The sequence below is a fragment of the Thalassophryne amazonica genome, chromosome 1 (genome assembly GCF_902500255.1).
Source record: "Thalassophryne amazonica chromosome 1, fThaAma1.1, whole genome shotgun sequence".
Classification (NCBI taxonomy): domain Eukaryota; kingdom Metazoa; phylum Chordata; class Actinopteri; order Batrachoidiformes; family Batrachoididae; genus Thalassophryne; species Thalassophryne amazonica.
In genome coordinates, this window is record NC_047103.1 from 172,467,129 (window position 1) to 172,487,045 (window position 19,917).

Genomic DNA, 19,917 nt, shown 5'->3' on the forward strand with positions numbered 1-19,917 from the left:
CTATTTCGATCAAACACACAGTTGGACAATAAGAACATTATTACACATTTGTTACGTAATAACATTAAAACTCAAATAGATTTTCTATCAAGAAATAAACTGACAAAGTATTAATAGCATGTGAAATAAATTACTTTTTAAGTAAAAGCAAAATTTAGGAATAGCGTGACATTTTACTTGGATTATGATTTCAAATAAAATGTTACAAAGTGCTGCAACATCCATAAATCTGGTGACGGAACACAGAAAGGTGCGAAAGACACGATAAATAAAATCTGTGACATGGACACGAGATATTTTGAATTTATAAAGCAAACCGACTTTAAAAAAAAATGATGTGTAAGATTCTTTGGTCTTCTTTAAGACCATGATTATGATTTGAAGCACAAAGTTCTCAGACGTGGTTGAGTTTAACGTGTTTATTTCTACGTTAAATTTACATCCTGCTGTGAAACAGCAGTGGGAATGAAGAGTCCGTGAAGGTCCACGTGCACGCTAGCAGGAACGGTGGCTCGGCCGACCTCCTCAAGGGTTTTGGCATCGAGGACGAGCATGAAGGGAGAAATGTTTGGATCCAGAGAAACCACAGAGGACAAATCACTCCTGCAAGAAGAAACAGCAGCGTTGAAGCAGTAAAGGTGTCGGTCATCAAGTCGTTTCAGAAGAAATCACTGGATAACGTGCGACCCTGAAGGTCAAAGTTTAGACCCATTTAAGAAAAGTTCTGACCATCATCCTCGTCCGCGGCACCTGGAGATGCCACGAACACCGGCTCTGAAGGGTAGCACTTCTCTTCCTGCCACTGCACGTGTTTCCGGGTCCAGATGTCAAACTTTGCAATCTGTAGAAGAATTAGAACCACATTAGATGTTTCTCCTCAGATTGAATCAACAAATGATTTTCTTTCTTTTCACACTTTCTATGAAAACCTTCACAACATTTGACATGTTTCACTGGATACACGATGAACCAAAGATATTTGTGTTTTTGTGTTTTCATTCCTTTAAGGCCTGAAACATTCCCAAAACAGTTGGGACACTAAAGTGTTTCCCACTTTGTTGTGCTGCAGTTCCTTCTCACAACACTTAGATGTTTTGACGTTGAGGACTTCAAGTGATGATGCGTTTCAGGTGGTGTTTTGTCCCATTTTTCTGCAAACACGTCTTCAAGTGTCCAACAGTACGGGCTCGTCCCTGTTGCATTTTTCTTTGCTAAATGTTCCACACATTTTCTGTTGGGAGCATATGAGGACTGCAGGCAGGTCACTCCAGTACTCGGACCCTCTGCTTCTGCAGACACGTCCTTCTAATGTGCACAGAATGTGGTTGTAACCACACATGGCGATCCAACTTGGTGAATTTGTGTTTGAACAGCGTTCTGTGTGCGCCACGACTTCCTGTTTTTGTAGACGTATAGTGGCAACGTAGAGGCGTGTTCAGTGCAGAAGCGCACTGACCTGGTTCGGGTAAGGAGACGCGTCCGTCCTGGTGCCGTAGAAGAAGCGATATTTCCTGGTGTTGAATTTGTAGTTGATCCCCGGCAGCTCCAGGTCTGAGGAGGAATCACAGTTCTTTTAAAATAATGCAAATAATCATTAAAAAAAAAATCACCATCACCTGTGCCATAGGAGTGATGTTCAGTACTGTACTGTGTAGTACACTTGTACACCACTGCAATACAGGAATACTGTATGAGGGACCATACTCCACAGTATTACTATATCACAATACTATTTATACTACACTCTATTAATGTATTACAGTACTGTATGCAGTGGTGGGCACAGATAACCAAAAAATTAACTTCAATAACAGATAATCAGATAACTGAAAAGTTATCTTTGATAAAGATAAAATGATAAACCACCCAAAAACGTATCAGAAGTTACAGATAACTGATAAATTCCAGTATTGTCGCTGGTACATTTGCAACTACTAATAAACTAAATTTGAGCTTTAACACCACAATCACATCTGGTAACAGTAAAAGGAACAACAAACTCAAACATGAGCCCACACTTTTGTCTTGAACATCCTGCCCCCTGCTGGAAGCTCTTGTTTATACATGACTTCCAGCACAGAGGCACCCTGAGAGCAGCCACAAAGCCCAGCTCTCTGCCAATCACAACACTCCGGCCAGGCGGAGGTCTTGGAAAATAAAGCAATGCTGACTTATGGTTTTGATTTATAAATAACATTAATACCGATAGAATAACTCCATTAATGTCAATTCTGTCATTTGTACAAAGTTAAAATATAACATATATTAATGTTGAATAAGGCACTAATTCTGAGGTTTTGTAACAAACACAGACAGATCGCAAAGGATTCTGGGTAAAATGTGCCTCTGCTAAACACTGATTGGTTCAGTCATTCATTATGTAAACCAACACCTTAATGTGATGTGTGTCGTGTGTTGGTATTTACAGATAAATGTGCTTTTGTAAAATATTCAGTTTTTTTATTTGTAAAAACAGGCATTTTTACGGAGCCCCAGAAGTGTCATCGTAAAATATTTTGCATGTGGAGAGAATGTGTGCACGTTTATTGTAAAACGTGCACTCAATATTGTCTTGACACATAAATGTTGGCTATTCGCCGTATTGATGTTTCACATCCCACAAAACCTCAGAGAGGTCGCCGCGCTGCGAGATCACCACAGACAACACCATTAACATCTCAACATAAAACTATTTTTATATTGTGCCTAAAACTCTCATTAATATATTCTCTGGGTTTATAGACATTGTTATTGCGTTTATTTTATGTAAACGTGAGAATCACAGTCTGTCTCTCCGTTATTTTCAGTGGGAGCTGCTGTGAGCTACAATCGCTTCCTGATCATGTCGTTCTGGGGGAAAGTGAAGTTTGCTCTTTAACATCTTGATTATTGTTCTTTACAACACTGTTTGTCCTCTTTGTTCCAGACTAATATATATCATATGTCTGAAATTTGGTTTGCGTTTATTAAATTCCACGCAGATTAAACGTAACAGATATGGATTATTTGTTATAATTGTTTTAGCAAGTTTTCAGGGTATCATGCAGCAGTCTCTTATTAACGTGATGAAAAGCATAAAAAAAATACATTTTTGTAGTATAATATTAATTTACAACTGTCATTGTGTTAATTCTCTATATGTTGTTTGACTGCAGTGACTCTGGCACGCAAGGGATTATGGGATACGTCAATAGGGCGAATGAACACTACTGGCCAGTAGATGGCAGTAGAGACCTTGAAAACTTGCCAAAACAAAATTCCAGATAATCCATGTCTGCTACATTTAAGATGTGTGGAATTTAATAAATGCAGACACAATAACGTCTATAAACCCAGAGAATATATTCACAAGAGTTTTAGGCACAAGAGTTTAATGCTGTTGTCCGTGGAGCCTGATCAAAGTGTTTCAAATGCCTTTCTCATGTCGTGAACGTACTGAGATTACCCTGTCCTACCCATAATGCACTGCTAGGCACAGCATATATCCACACTAAAACCTTAAAAATTAGCACATTACTTTAAAACTAAAATGTATATCTGATATTTTCACTTTATAAAACTTCAGACATGACAATTTAAATAACTTGTCCGAAATTAGTCTGGTTAAAAGTTGAACCATAAGTTAAAAATGTATGCCTCTGGATGACTTGGGTGATATTGCCCGCGTGTTTAAAAGAAATGATTTGTCTACAGAGGATAGAGCGGTTTCTTCTTAAAGCAGCTCTTCTCTGTTTTGCAGAGGGTAGAACTACACTTCAGTTACAAAACATTTATCAGGAGGTGCTCAACTGATTTAAGTTTATAAATATTTGTAGCTGTTCAACTTATTTACCACGTTATCGGTTGGACAAAAAATTATTGCAAGATAATTAGTCCGATGATGGTTTTTTAAGTTATCTAAAAAGATAAAACAATTGAAAACATTATCTTCGATGATTATCGAATTATTGGAACTGTGCCCACCACTTGACTGGTATGACAGGCAGAACGGGTGGCTTCATGGTTAGCAGTGTTACCTCACAGTAAGAAGGTCATGGGATTGATTCCCACTTGTGTCCTTTCCGTGTGGAGTTTGTGTGTTCTCCCTTGTGTGTTCTTCCAAAGACACGCAGGTTAGATGGACTGGAAACTTTAAATTGTCCGTAGGTGTGAATGTGTTTGTCTGTATGTGTCCCTGTGACAGACTGGCGTCCTGTCCAGGGTGAACCCGCCTTGTGCCCTGTGACTGATGGGATAGGCTCCACCCCCTGCGACACTTAAATGCAGTAAACGGTTGAAGATCAGTGAGTGAATACTGTATGACTACTATGTACACTGTACTGTATTTGTGTATCCCTTACCAAAAAGTAGTATATGCAAGTATGTTTCAAGTATACTTCCAGTTTACTTTTTATATACTTATCAATACTATTTTTTGGTAGGGATTACAGTGCTATATTACGGTATTGTACTGCACAGTATTACTGGATACATTGCTGTACTGTATTGTGTGGCTATATGTTACTGTAGTACTGTATACAGTATATTACTACACTGGGCCATCAGGGCCACCCAGACTCTTTTTTTTGGTCCTGGTCTATGTGTTGTCAGAATGGGAATTTGTCTTTTCTTAATTTAGTATTTATATTCATTTAATTTGAACCCTTTATTTAAAGGACATGTCTCGTGTTTTAATGTCCCTGTGAGCAACACAACATCAAAGTACTCTCACACACACGCTCATAATTAGAGGTTCCTGGTGTTTTTGATCCCTCTGCTGAAGTGAGGAAACGGGTGCATTTCCAGAAAACGTCTCACTCAGCAATTCTCTGCTTGTGACGTAGTTATTAGCAAAACACAAACATCCCCAGACGGTGACAGATGGAGCAAAACAAATGAAGTTGCGTCCGATAACGAAGCTTGTGAACTTTTCTGATTTACAGAGGAGACAACACAGTTCACCCCGAAACTCTTAACTTCTTCAGAGTCTGTTGGATTTTGGATCTTAGTGTCGTGATGCTGCTGTTTGTGTCACAGCTGCTGGTTTTACTGCCGCTGTGACCATGGACGTGTGTGGACCACAGATATGTGGTCTCATACTGGAAAAAAATCAGAAGACACTGTTTCAGGAGAATATGGACTCTAATGTGCCACGATCCTGACAGAAGATGAGTTGAAGGCAGAGCTGCGATCGGATCAGAACCTGAGAGCGAGTGGACCTGGACATTATTCTCTGGCCGAGTGGAACTTGGAAATGATCTCTAACTGTGGGATCCGTGAGGACCAGCGGACTGTTCCATGGCTGGCGATCACATGGCAATTAATATAATATATATATAAAATATAATGTTAGATTTTTCACAGTTTATATACAACACTTATTAGCATTTTAACAGGCTGCGTTTATGACACGGTCGTGCACAGCAGTGGGCCCAGTTCTGCTAATTATCAAAGATAATTTTTCATTAGCGGATAACTTTGAAAACCATCAGCGGACCAATTAGCTTCCGATAATTTTTAGACCGCTAACATATTTTTGCTGGCACAGTGAATAAAGCTTAACAGTTAAAAACATTTGTAACATTTTGTAGCAGGCAGACTATGAGAGGTATAGCTCTATCCTCTGCAGGCAGAGGACAGCTGGCCACCAGAGAAGAAAAAAGACAATTTCTCTTCACATCATACAGACTGGCCAGCCATATCCACCCAAGTCATGCACAGGCAAACAGTTTAGACGTATAGCTAAACTTAACATACAAATTCTGGACAAGTTATTGAAATTAACATTGCATCTCGTTTTATAAAGTGAAATGTCTGCTATATATTTTAGTTTTAAAGTAATGCACTAATTTTTAAGGTTTTAGTGTTTAGACACATGCTGCAGTGCATTATGGATAAATGCTGTTCATACTGCCATGAACACTGTCAATCTCATGGAGTATAAAATACCAAGTGCCACACTTTGCTAAAAGTGCTGAATCCACTTAACAAACAGAATTTTCATTTTTCAAACGGCCTTTTTTTTTTTACAAATGAAAAAACTTAATACAAATACGATTTATTTGTAAAACCCACCAACATTTCAGTAAGTTGTTTGTTATACCGACCAGCCAACCACTTATGTCAGGAAACTAATTTACCTATAATGCACTGTGGCATGTGTATCTAAAAGCTAAAACCTTCTAAATTAGTGCATTAGTTTAAAACTAAAATATATAGCTGATATTTTCACCTTTTAAAATGATAGATGTGACGTTAATTAAATAACTTGTCCAGAATAGTTGTTTAAAATGAACCATAAGTCAAAACTGTCGGGCTGTGAATGACTTGGGTGATATGCCGACAGCTCTGTATGGTGTGAAGAGAAATTGTCTTTACCCCACCCCCGCCCCTTTGCTCTTCTCTTTCTTTCTCTCTGGTCACCAGGTCTCTTTTGCTGAGAGAAGGCGATTTGACAAAGAAGCACTGATTTGTTGTTGTCAGTAGCTGCTAGTGTACTGAAGTCAACTGAAAGTTATCGGTTTAGCTTTTATCTGTAACTTCTGCTAATTTTTTTTAGGGGGTTATCAGTTTAGCTTTATAAAAGTTAACTAAAGGCTGAACTGCTATCGAAGCTAACCTTTTGATTAGCTGTGTCCACCACTGGTTGTGCAGGTGCACGAAACCTCCCAGCTGCTGCTTTTACGGTGACTACATCGAAACAAACAGTTATCACTTAAAAATGAGACGTCACAATACCACATCACATTTGTGTAAACTTTGGAATTAATCTGTGCCTCAGTTGTTAACGTTAGCAGCTACATACCATTGAATTGCACGCTGGGACGTTTCTAGTAGCTACATCACCTGTCGGAAACACCTGAGTACTCAGGAGTAGTTTGCTTTCAGATGTCTGTCTCTGTTTGCTGTGAATGTTGTATAGTTTGAAACTGGTCAAGGAAGTGCACAAAGTGATCCCAGTGGATCATCAGATGGTCACTAACAGCCTCAATCTAAATTCTTGTGGTTTCAGTGTGACATGTCCTTTAACCAGGTTAGTCCCATTGAGATCGAAATCTCTTTTTACAAGGGAGACCTGGACAGTTTTTAAAGTTTCCAGTCCATCTAACCTGCATGTCTTTGGATGTGGGAGGGAGCCGAAGCACCCGGAGGGAACTCGCACAAACACAGGGAGAACACGCCAACTCCACACAGAAAGGACACAGGTGGGAATCGAACCCATGACCTTCTTACTATGAGGTAACTGCTAACCACTAAGTCACCGTGCTGCCTCATGTTGCATGTATTTTACAAAAATCTCCCATTCATGTACTTATGTATTACTTCTTGTCATTTCTACTCTCTGAGCTGTTCTGATTCAAGATCCGGTCATATGGATGAGAGTTTAGTTTTGTCCAATCAGATTTCCCCCTGCTGTCACTGGGTGAAAAAATATTCCCTGAGGCCTTCCGAATGATTCCTGTGTTGTAGATTATTGTGTGCTTTAACCAGTCAGATTTGGGGTTACTGGGTTGGGTGTGCTCTTTGACACTCTGGCTGTGTCCCAACTCAGGGTCTGGACCCTGCTGAGGTCTGTGTCCTATTAAACTCTTCAGGTTTCAGTCCTACAAACACAGCAGAGGCTGGAACAAATCGTTCTGAAATCAGATGTTTGGCCCACAGAGCGTTTTGTTGTCGTGTCATTGACAGCTGTACGTGCCAAACTAATGTGGCGTCTTTAACCTGTAGTCTAGTTGTCACTTTTCAGTACTTATTTGTTATAAAATTACTTGTTTACAATTGTACAGACAGAACTTAAGAATGTCTCGTTGTCCTTTTCCTTTTTTTGTTCTTTTTTTTTTTTTTTAACAACCACTGTGTCTTCGGGGGAAAATTTGCACCCTGCCACATGGGACCGTCGTGTGAAAGAAGGCTACAAACGTCAAATATCAGCCTATGACACAGCTGATGACTGCAGCCTTCGTAGGATGCAGCCGCTGAATTGGGACACAGCCTGAGGGCGTCTGTGAGCGGATGACGTGTCTTTGTGGCCGGGATTCGACACAAGCTCGCTTGCACTTGAGACCAAAAGTTAGCCAAGTTAGCAGGAACGTCGTTTCAATCTGGACGTCACCTTCTTGCACCTTCTAGCAGCTTCTCGCTCACGTGTTTGAATCAGACATATTTTTGTTCAGTAAAGTTAATTTCAGAAATATGTTAGCTAATTGGAACAAGGCTAACACGACGTAGCCTTCAAGTTGTAATTCATTTAAACTCTTGTCGTTTCATTAATTAGAATTTTTTTCTTTCTTTTTATTTTGGCTCTGTTCTTTAATGGACAACGAGTGAAGAAGAAACCTGTAGATTTACTGAACCGTTTATACAGAAAGCAGACAGATTCAGCAAGTTGACTTGATTTTTATGTATTTTGACTTTTAATGATTATTTGTCGCTTCAGATGGTTTCTGCTGGTGTGGATGACGTGGCGGGTGTGTTACGGTGTAAGTTGTTAGTGTAAGTTATTTCAATGTAAATTGTTACATGTTACGGTGTAAATTGTTGTGTGTTACGATGTAAGTTGTTGCGGTGTAAATAGTTGCGTGTTACGGTGTAAATTGTTTCCCAGTGTAAATAGTTGCGTGTTACGGTGTAAATTGTTTCCCAGTGTAAATAGTTGCGTGTTACGGTGTAAATTGTTTCCCAGTGTAAATTGTTGCATGTTACGGTGTAAATTGTTTACCAGTGTAAATTATGTGTTACAGTGTAAATTGTTGCATGTTAGTGTAGATTGTTTCCCAGTGTAATGGTTGTGTTACAGTGTAGAATTGTTGCGTGTTACAGTGTAAATTGTTTCCCAGTGTAAATAAGTTGCGTGTATATGGTGTAAATTGTTTCCCAGTGTAAATTGTTGCGTGCTAACGTGTAAATTGTTTCCCAGTGTAAATGTTGCGTGTTACGGTGTAATTGTTTACCAGTGTAAATAGTTGCGTGTTACGGTGTAATTGTTTACCAGTGTAAATTGTTGCGTGTTACGGTGTAATTGTTTACCAGTGTAAATTATGTGTTACAGTGTAAATTGTTGCATGTTAGTGTAGATTGTTTCCCAGTGTAAATGGTTGTTGTTACAGTGTAAATTGTTGCGTGTTACAGTGTAAATTATTTCCCAGTGTAAATAGTTGCGTGTTATGGTGTAAATTGGTTTCCCATGTAAATTGTTGCGTGCTAACGGTGTAAATTGTTTACCAGTGTAAATTGTTGCGTTACAGTGGTAAATTGTTGCGTGTTACAGTGTAGACTGTTTCCCAGTGTAAATTATGTTAGTGTAAACTGTTGCGTGTTACAGTGTAAATTGTTACCAGTGTAAATTGTTGGATGTTACAGTGTAAATTGTTTGCGGGGTACAGTGTAAGTTGTTGCGGGTTACAGTGTAAGTTGTTTCCCAGTGTAAATTGCTGCGGGTTACGGTGTAAATTGGTTGCGGGTTACGGTGTAAGTTGTTTCCCCCAGTGTAAATTATGTTACAGTGTAAACTGTTGCGTGTTACAGTGTAAATTGTTTCCCAGTGTAAATTGTTGCATGTTACAGTGTAAATTGTTGCGGGTTACGGTGTAGTTGTTTCCCAGTGTAAATTGGTTGTGTGGTTATGGACACAAGCTGACACTGGTGTGAATGTGAGACGTCATTGTAAAGCACTCTGGTCTGCATCAGGGAGAAAAATGCAACAGAAATTCACTCAGTCATTTAAAAATTTAGCAAAATCACTTGTTTTTTCTATTATTTTGATGACTTTGAGTTTGATGAAACCATCAACACTGCAGACGTCCAATTAATGTTTATAGTCTGCACAGTCTTTCATGTCTGCTTAGTACAGAGGTCTGTGGAATCAGCGGACAGGTACTAGCAGGCCAGAAGGTCAGCAGCCTCAGTGGTGGCTGAGACAAAAACTCGGGCATGAGAGGAGTTTAGAGAGGCCATGGAGAATGACTTTCGGTCAGCCTCAAAGTAGTTCTGGCAGATTGTCAGGTGTTTCAGGAAAGGGAAGCAGTTCTTAGCCCAGGCTGCGTTCAGCAGGGAAGGAGAGCAGCTAAACTGGACTGAGGATATTGTCAGGCGGTGAAAGGAACACTGAGAATCTCCTCAACCCTACTGACATGTCCTCCATCGAGGAGGTGGGGATGGAAGACTCAGGAGGATCTGGTGCATCACTCTGGCAGAAGTCACAGCGGTAGACAAAAAAAACTCCTTGATAGCAAGTCACCGGGAGCTGATGCTGAAGTCTGTGGATGTTGTTGGGCTGTCATGACTGACAAGCACAGGATTTATACAGTGTTGCATGGAAGTCTGGGACAGTACCTCTTGATTGGCAAACTGGGGTAGTGGTCCCATCTTTAAAAAAAAAGGGGGGGGGGGACCAGAGAGTGTGTTCCAGTTTCTCAGGAATGTAGATGTGATGAGGGAGACAGACAGGACAGTACTGGGTATGACGTGGACAGTGGAAGGAAGACAAGGAGACTTGGTGGTGGAATGAAGAGGTCCAGGAAATCATAAGGAGAAAGAGGTTGGCGAAAAAAGTTTTGAGATAGTCGGAGAGATGAAGAAAGTAGACAGGAGTACAAGGAGATGCGGTGTAAGGCAAAAAGAGAAGTGGCAAAAGCGAAGGAAAAGGCATACTGCGAGCTGTATAAGAAGTTGAATAGTAGGGAAGGAGAAAAGGACTTGTATCAATTGCCCAGGCAAAGGGACAGAGCTGGAAAGGATGTGCAGCAGGTTAGAGTGGTAAAAGATGCACATGGGAATGTGCTGACAAGTGAGGAGTGCGTGCTGAGAAGGTGGAGGGAATATTTTGAAGAGCTGATGAATGAAGAAAATGAGCAAGAGAAAAGGCTGGATGATGTGGTGATAGTAAATCAGGAAGTACAAGAGATTAGTAAGGAAGAAGTGAGGGCTGCTATGAAGAGGATGGAGAGTGGAAAGGCGGTTGGTCCAGATGACATACCAGCGGAGGCAGGAAAATTATGAGGAGAGATGGCAGTGGAATTTTTAACCAGATTGTTAATAAACTCTTGGAAAGTGAAAGGATGCCTAAGGAGTGGAGACGAAGTGTGCTGGTTCCTATTTTCAAGAACAAGGGTGATGTGCAGAGCTGCAGTAACTACAGAGGCATAAAGTTGATCAGCCACAGCATGGCCAAAGAGGAGGTTTATGAATGTGCTGAGAGAGGACATGCAGGGTGGTTGGTGTGACAGAGGACAAGGTGAGATGGAAACGATTGATCTGCTGTGTGCGCCCCCTAACGGGAACAGCCGAAAGACAAAGAAGTCTTGTTCCTTATTTTGTATGTTGATATTCAGACTGTGATGGTTTAGCATAATGATTGACATAAGAGTCAAAGGTCATGGTCAGTTACTTCTTGTAATATTATTGTGTTGGCGTTGCAGGGTGAGGGGGGCGTATTGTGGTTTCACTTTAAGACCAGAACATCAAAGGACCTTGGATGTGATTGATAGCTGGCGTTAACCTTTAAGAGGCAGTCGGCAGGCCGGCAGTAGATGGAGTCGTCATCCTGCATCACCGCCTGAGCCGTTGTGTCCGTCAGCGTCACCAGGTTGGTTCCTCGGGAACAATCCTGGAGATATCAATAAGATGTCACCAAAGACTGATGTGGACCTGAGAGTACTTCCTGTCATGAAGAACAGATGGGTTGGACAAAGGGGTGGAGCTAGTATTTGGGCCTTTTGGTGAAGAGGAACTGTGGGCACGCCTCCTGCTTCTTCTCATAGAATTACAAAAGAGATGCTTTGAAGACGGATCAGCACCAAAATACTGTGCACCTGACCAAACCTTAACCCTAACCCTAAGACCTACGGGTCCTTCTGAGAACAGGGCAGACCCCTTAACCTGCGTCTGACTTGTGGAGACCAAAACTGTTGGATTTGGCTTAATTACAGGTAATTCTGTTTTTCCTGCTCTTAAACACAAGGAGGCGCTGGTTCTTGGGGTGGCCCCTGAAATACAGCTGAAATACAAATAAACATGAATTATATCGTTCATAAGCTTTGAATTGTAACTTCATCCATTATTGGAACATTCTGGAATCTTTGTGCTTTTTGAAGAGGCCTTCATCTTGGCGTATGTAAACATTTAACCTGCTGAAAATCTTTTGCAGTCTTGTTATGGTTATTTTTGAACACGTTCACAGTGGAAAAAAAAAAGTCGACCTTCTGGCTGAACTCACTTCTCGTTTGAACAAATAAAAAAAGTGGTCGGAAAGTTTGAAAGTTTTTCACCAAGGTGTATGTAAACCTTTGTACAAAGCGCTGATCATTTAAAAAAAAAAAACTTGTGCAATAAGTAAAGGAGGACTTTCCATCTGGTCGTTACCTCGTGGACGTTGAGGGGCAGGGACAAACCTCTGGCAGAGTGGCAGGAAGTGGCGCTCTTTGTTTGTGCTTCATGGCGGTGTCGTTTTTAAGTTGTGCAGGTAGAACATGTTGTACAGGTTGCCGTCCTCGTAGCTGATCAGATCGAAGACCACGTGGACCGTCGTCCTCATAGGCATTGATGTGATGGAACACGACTAGCGGGTCACCATGGAAACAGGTGGGCATCACCTTCCCCGTCTTCCTGTTGATGAGGTGAAACAGTGTCTTGGAAGAAAACAGGAACAACAAGCACACGGTCAGTTTGGCGCCCCGTCGAAGGCCGCAGGAAACAGGAGTTTGAAGTCACGACTGGTGGATACTTTGAGGGACATTGTGGGTTGGAGGTCCAGTGTCAGAGTGCTGTTTGTGCCTGTGTGAGCTCCTCGATGTGATGTCAGTGTTTAGCGTTTGGCGTAGCGCCTGTGCAGAGCCTTACAATGTCGTCCTTGTCGAATATTAGGCAGCTGCCCCAGTTGATACCTCTGAAGTAGGCAGTGGCCAGTTTGACGATGTCCAGTTTGAAGGGTTGCTCCACAAACACGATGTAGTTGTCGGTCATTCCGAAGCTGTGGAAGTAGCTCGGGAACAGAGTGGAACGAAAAGGAAGCAAGCAGATTTGCTCCACTTTCCTCAGCGCCGGTTTGTTTTGATCTGAAAAGCACAAGTCCATGGATCTGAGTGTTTCTCGTGATGTGCGCGGCCTGCTCTGCTCACACCACACTGGGTGTGGGTTCCAGGCGGGCATTGCCACTGTGCCAACTTGCAGAATAATCAGATGTTCCTTTGAATCCTGGTCACCACACCAGTGTCTGTAGACCTGGAATTGATCCCCATGTGCCAGAGGGTGGCTGCCCCCTGGTGGTTGGAATGTGTCTACTGTAAATGCAGAGGAGTGACTTTGATGTACAAAGACGGAGACATTAAACCGGCTCCTGTGTGCCCGTCTACAAACAGCACCACTCGACTATAACTCGAAATGCAAAATTCTGGAAATTTTTTAAGTAGGAAACTTTCTATCGGAATTTGCAGGAATACATGGGAATCAATGGGAAAACCTGGACATGTGTAAATTGCAGGTGGTGGGAGCTGAATTGTAGTTTAAGAAACCTACCTTGTATCATAAAAGTTCAGGTGACTTTATTTGTACCTGTGGGTAGATTTGTCTTGCAGCAAACGGAAACAGAAAAGGGCGTCCAAGTTAGTCAGACACAAACACGAACAACACCAAGAAAAAACATAAAACAAAAAGACCAAACAAAAGCGTGACACAACCGGGCACTCACAAGCTTACTAAAGGACTAAAAACAGGCATCAAGAGAAACCAGTGAAAATCCATGTGCAAAAGGTGCAGCGCACTAAAGCCCAACACTGAACCAGGACAAGGACACGCCCACACGGCACCTGGCTGCTGGAGACGAGGATGGACCAAGGATGGATCCATGATTGATGGGCGGAGGGAGCCAACATCTGGGCATGGTCTAATTGCTGTTTGACAACATGAGCACCTATGTGCTTCTCAGGGTGCAGGACTACTTTGTGTCCCTAGGGTGAATAAAAAGTCTGCGGGTCACAGAGCTTTCTCTTATCGTGCCCCTGTTCTGTGGAATGATCTTCCTGCATCAATAAAACAGTCAGATTCTGTGGAGACTTTCAAGTCCAGACTTAAGACGCACTTATTTTCCTTTCGTATGGCAGCATACTGGTATAGTGTGTTTCTATGCTTTTTACTCTTTTAATTCATTTCATGAGGAAACAAGCGGGCCGCGGATTCAACTGAAGTTTAGGGCTAGTGGCCGGCGATCACCTTAGTATTTCTTCTGTTTTCTTGTTGTTTAATGCTGACAAATTATACTGTATTGTCTTTCTGATGCCTGATTCTGTTTTCTCTCTGTTTAAGGTGCAGCTCCATGCAGAGGTGGGTGTGGGAATTTTTGCTGGAGACCCTCCTGTCTTGTGCACCAACAGCATTTCCTGTATATTCATTTTGTGAATTGTTCTGTAATTTATGTCTGTATCATGGTCCAAGCAGAGGGTCGCCCCTTTGAGTCTGGTCTGCTTGAAGTTTCTCCTTAAAACATCAGAGGGAGTTTGTGACTTTTTAGATCCTTACTGCTGGTTCAGATTGGGCCGGAGTTTATACACAACACACACAGCTGGTGCCGTGTGTGTGTGTGTGTGTGTGTCGTGTATAAACCCACATGTATAAACTGTAATTTTATGTTTTACCCACAGTCGCCTGTGTGTTTGCTCTGGGGGTTGGTAAGGTTAGACTTTACTTGTGTGAAGCACCTTGAGGCAGCTTTGTTGTGATTTGGGGTTATATAAATGAAAATAAATTGAAAAATGTGCACCATGTTGTGGAAATCAAAAAGAAGGGCCAAATATTTTGACAGTGTCATCTTCCTTCCTAAGAGCCGCTGGCTTCACGTCAGCTAAAATTTAACATTTTGATCCACATTATCCAGCGAAACAATTCAGCGTTTGAGGATTTTTTTTGTGTGATTTTTTTATTTATTTATTTTTTTTACAAATATTTGTCACATTGACTGAAGTTTTCAGGCCTGTTACACAAATCTCTGGAAGATAATTTTGCTTTGTCATTGTTTGTTTTTGAGCATTTAATGAAAGAAAAAATAACTTAAAGGACATAAATGTAATGTTTTTGACACAGTGTGATTTGAAACTGTTGCCTCAAAGTTCTTTAACATTTGAACAAACAAATGATTTAATTTCAACAGTTTCCTTGAAGGAATCCGTTCCCACAGCAGTCATGTGAGGAGAAAAAGATCAAATGTGATCATGTGACCGATCTTTGAAAATAGACAGTGTGATGTTCACCTGATTCGTCAGCCGGCACTTTGAAGATGACGTATGTGGGCGGGCCCAAGCCCACGATGGCGGTGCCCATGTTGTAGGTGTTTCCTTCGTCGTCATAGTGAGGATGAGCCGTCGCCAAGTTGAGCGCGATGTGACTCCTGTAGTTTATCTGTCAACATAAAACCCTTTGATCTCCAATCAGCAAACTTTGAGGCACAGCAGTGACCACAGACTCACCCTGCTGACCGTTTCCAGGGTAACGGGGTCGATCTGGTTGATGTAGTTGACCTCGGAGGAGGCGTAGTAGTTGCGGCCATAGCGGATGATGTTGATCAGGTTGTTGTCGGTGAAGTCGGAGATGATGTTGTGAAGGGTGCGTAAACGCTCTGGCAGTGAGAACCAGAACCAGTTTGCGAGTCTGTGAGTCCTACGTGGACTGAAACGGGTCTTGAAACAGATCTGATACCTGGAGAAGATGTTTTGGAGGGATCCGGGTAGACCATGGTTCCAAACTCTGACACCACGATCCTGTTGGCCCTGATGTTCCTCTTGTAGGTCTCACTCTTCAGAAACTTGCTTCTGTAAAAAACCTCTCCTGAAACAAGAGCAGCATGATGATGGCGTGTTGGCGCCGTGCCATTCCATCGCTCCAGATTTTGTTTCTTACCGTTAGTGAAGGTGAAGCTGTGGATCAGCGACATGCCATCAAACCAGTGGTTGTACTCAGAGTTTCCCACGGAGAAGAGACCCGGTCCGTTCCTCAGCAGTGTGCCCTGCAGCCAGGCTGGAACAGAACCTGCAGTCCATACAGGTCAAAGGTCACAGGGAAGCAGCTCATCACTTATTGGTGATGTCATTTCTCAACCAAACCACTGAATAGATGCTCAGCTGTAAAGGAACACAGCAACCGATCACCACTCAGGCACCGCGGCAGACCTGGCAACACAAAACAGACTGAAAAGACTCGAGTCTGTCTTTGCAGCCTTGTTATCGCCAGTCAGACAAGGACCGCCTACAGTCAGTTGAATTTCAGTTTATTCAACTTATATTGCGCCAAATCACGACAGCCTCACCAAGCTGCTTCACAGAAAACAACATAAAACCCAAAATGGACTAAAAGATAAAAGAGCAAAATTAATTAAAAGATTAAAAGCACAATAAGAGAGTAAAAAAAAAAAAAAAAAGCATAATAACACAATATGCTAATCATATAAAAGAAAACAAATGCGTCTTAAGTCTGGACTTGAAAGTCTCCACAGAATCTGACTGTTTTATTGATGCAGGGAGACCATTCCACAGAACAGGGACACGATAAGAGAAAGCTCTGTGACCCACAGACTTCTTATTCACCTTAGGGACACAAAGTAGTCCTGCACCCTGAGAACGTAAAGCCCGGGCCGGTACGTAAGGTTTAATTAGGTCAGCTAAGTAGGGAGGTGCCAGTCCGTGAACAATTTTATAGGTTAGTAGCAGAACCTTAAAATCTGATCTCACTGGGACAGGAAGCCAGTGAAGAGACGCCAAAATGGGTGTAATGTGGTCAAACGTTCTGCTTCATGTCAAAAGTCTGGCTGTAGCATTTTGAACCAATTGGAGACCCCTAATGCTGGACTGCAGTAAACCAGAAAATAGAGCACTGCAGTAGTCCAATCTAGAAGAGATAAAGGCATGAATCAGGGTCTCAGCATCAGCCATAGACAGGATGGGACGAATCTTCACTATATTTCGCAGGTGGAAGAAAGCAGTCCGAGTAATATCTCTAATGTGGAGGTCAAAGGACAACATAGGATCAAAAATTACCCCAAGGTTCCTCACTTTGTCAGTGTGATGTATGACACACGAGCCGAGGCTGAGCATTAACTGGTCAAATTGATGCTGATGTCTCACTGGACCAAGAACCATCATTTCAGTCTTATCAGAGTTTAAAAGTAGGACGTTTCTAGACATCCAACTTCTCACTGATGCAAGGCAATCTTCTAAGGATTTTTTGTGGATGAAATGGCCAGCAGTTATCATCATGTATAATTGGATCACTAACTACTACTACAGCAACAAGACACAGACTGGACAAGAGACAGGAGACCGAGGACACCGACCTGATCTGAGCTTGAACAGTTATCTTACACAAGCTCATTCAAAGGAGGGCACACAGTAAAAAAAAAAAAAAAAAAAACTACAGAACTACTACATTTAAAATTCAATTGGAATAAATTAATTAAAATTGCAAGTCTAATTTAATACATTTATATATTTTAAAAACGGTAGCTTCAAGAACAATAAATGGGGGGACCAACGCGGCCACAGGCCCTGGCCTGCGGCCTCCAAACCTGGCCATGGGCTGCAGCAAGCGGTACGGCCGTCTGCACAAACACCGCCCGCCTGCTCTGCTGCTCGCTGACTCGCTCACTGCATTGATGCAGTGCAATTGCATATCCATCCATAGTCCATGTCAAGGCCAAGTCCTTGAGTCCACCTCGAGTCCACAACTCAGACACTGACATCAGATCCCCAACAACATGGACACCAACAACGTGGATGCCAACATCCATGGTACCTGACTGACAGTCATCACACCAAAGAACCCCACTTAAAACAATCCATCCGTTTCCCACCACTGATCCAGGTCCAGGTACCCACAAACTCAGGACCATAAATATGTGGACAGTGACCCTTTGTTTGTTTTTTAAATATCTGATTGTTGAACGTAAACATAACACATCAGCAGATAAAAAGGTTGAGCCACGAGCCACTGCAGCCGATAGACTGATCCCTGTCCCGATGGCAGGATTCTGTTTCTAAGCACACGATTCTGTAGGACAATAGATTCAGAAGAACATCATGCTGACAAACTGTCAGCCTGACGTGGAACAGGACAAAGACCTAAAGAGTATTGGAATTAAACATCCTGACAGCACTGAGAACATAGAGTACGGTAGTACATATGTACTACTGTACTGTACTCTATGTGCTACAGGAACAGTTTGTGACTCAGATGTAGGATTAAACATTTTGAAGAACTCACCTGTGACTTCTGCTCTCAGCGGCTCTGGTGTCTCTGATCCGTTTTTGGTGATTATGGAATGCATGTTTGTAGAGCGGAGCATTTCCCAGAGTGCACCTGTCTTGCTGACACAATAACGATCTGAACAGGTCACATCTGGGAGTTATGCAAGTCTGCTGTGAACTCTGCCTTTCACAATAAAAGCCCATGTGTCCGGGAGGCGTGCAGGCCAAAATAAAACCAACAGCAACTATTTGCACTCAGAACTAAAGGGTTTAAAAACTTCACAAGTCTATTTATTTCCTCATTCTAGGACCCAAAGACTGATTATTTCAATTATTGATCAGTCTGTTGGGACAATTACTTCTATATATCATGTGTGTCTGCACACAGTCCAAAGTCTGTTCAGAATCAGGTCCACTAATGGAACCAAACCAGTTTACAGTAGTATTCAGAATAATAGTAGTGCTATGTGACTAAAAAGATTAATCCAGGTTTTGAGTATATTTCTTATTGTTACATGGGAAACAAGGTACCAGTAGATTCAGTAGATTCTCACAAATCCAACAAGACCAAGCATTCATGATATGCACACTCTTAAGGCTATGAAATTGGGCTATTAGTAAAAAAAGTAGAAAAGGGGGTGTTCGCAATAATAGTAGTGTGGCATTCAGTCAGTGAGTTCGTCAGTTTTGTGGAACAAACAGGTGTGAATCAGGTGTCCCCTATTTAAGGATGAAGCCAGCACCTGTTGAACATGCTTTTCTCTTTGAAAGCCTGAGGAAAATGGGACGTTCAAGACATTGTTCAGAAGAACAGCGTAGTTTGATTAAAAAGTTGATTGGAGAGGGGAAAACTTATACGCCGGTGCAAAAAATTATAGGCTGTTCATCTACAATGATCTCCAATGCTTTAAAATTGACAAAAAAAAACCAGAGATGCGTGGAAGAAAACAGAAAACAACCATCAAAATGGATAGAAGAATAACCAGAATGGCAAAGGCTCACCCATTGATCAGCTCCAGGATGATCAAAGACAGTCTGGAGTTACCTGTAAGTGCTGTGACAGTTAGAAGACGCCTGTGTGAAGCTAATTTATTTGCAAGAATCCCCCGCAAAGTCCCTCTGTTAAATAAAAGACATGTGCAGAAGAGGTTACAATTTGCCAAAGAACACATCAACTGGCCTAAAGAGAAATGGAGGAATATTTTGTGGACTGATGAGAGTAAAATTGTTCTTTTTGGGTCCAAGGGCCGCAGACAGTTTGTGAGACAACCCCCAAACTCTGAATTCAAGCCACAGCTCACAGTGAAGACAGTGAAGCATGGTGGTGCAAGCATCATGATATGGGCATGTTTCTCCTACTATGGTGTTGGGCCTATATATCACATACCAGGTATCATGGATCAGTTTGGATATGTCAAAATACTTGAAGAGGTCATGTTGCCTTATGCTGAAGAGGACATGCCCTTGAAATGGGTGTTTCAACAAGACAATGACCCCAAGCACACTAGTAAACCAGCAAAATCTTGGTTCCAAACCAACAAAATTAATGCCTCCCAGATGTGAAGAAATCATGAAAAACTGTAGTTATACAAGTAAATACTAGTTTAGTGATTCACAGGATTGATAAAAAAAAAAGCAGTTTGAGTTTGTAGCGTCAACAGCAGATGCTACTATTATTGTGAACACCCCATTTTCTACTTTTTTTTACTAATAG

General features: G+C 41.8%; 1 pseudogene; it reads right to left on the reverse strand.

Annotated features, from left to right (window-relative positions):
- Nucleotides 1–404: 404 nt before the first annotated feature.
- Nucleotides 405–18,489, reverse strand: LOC117518495 (annotated as a pseudogene).
- Nucleotides 18,490–19,917: the final 1,428 nt, after the last annotated feature.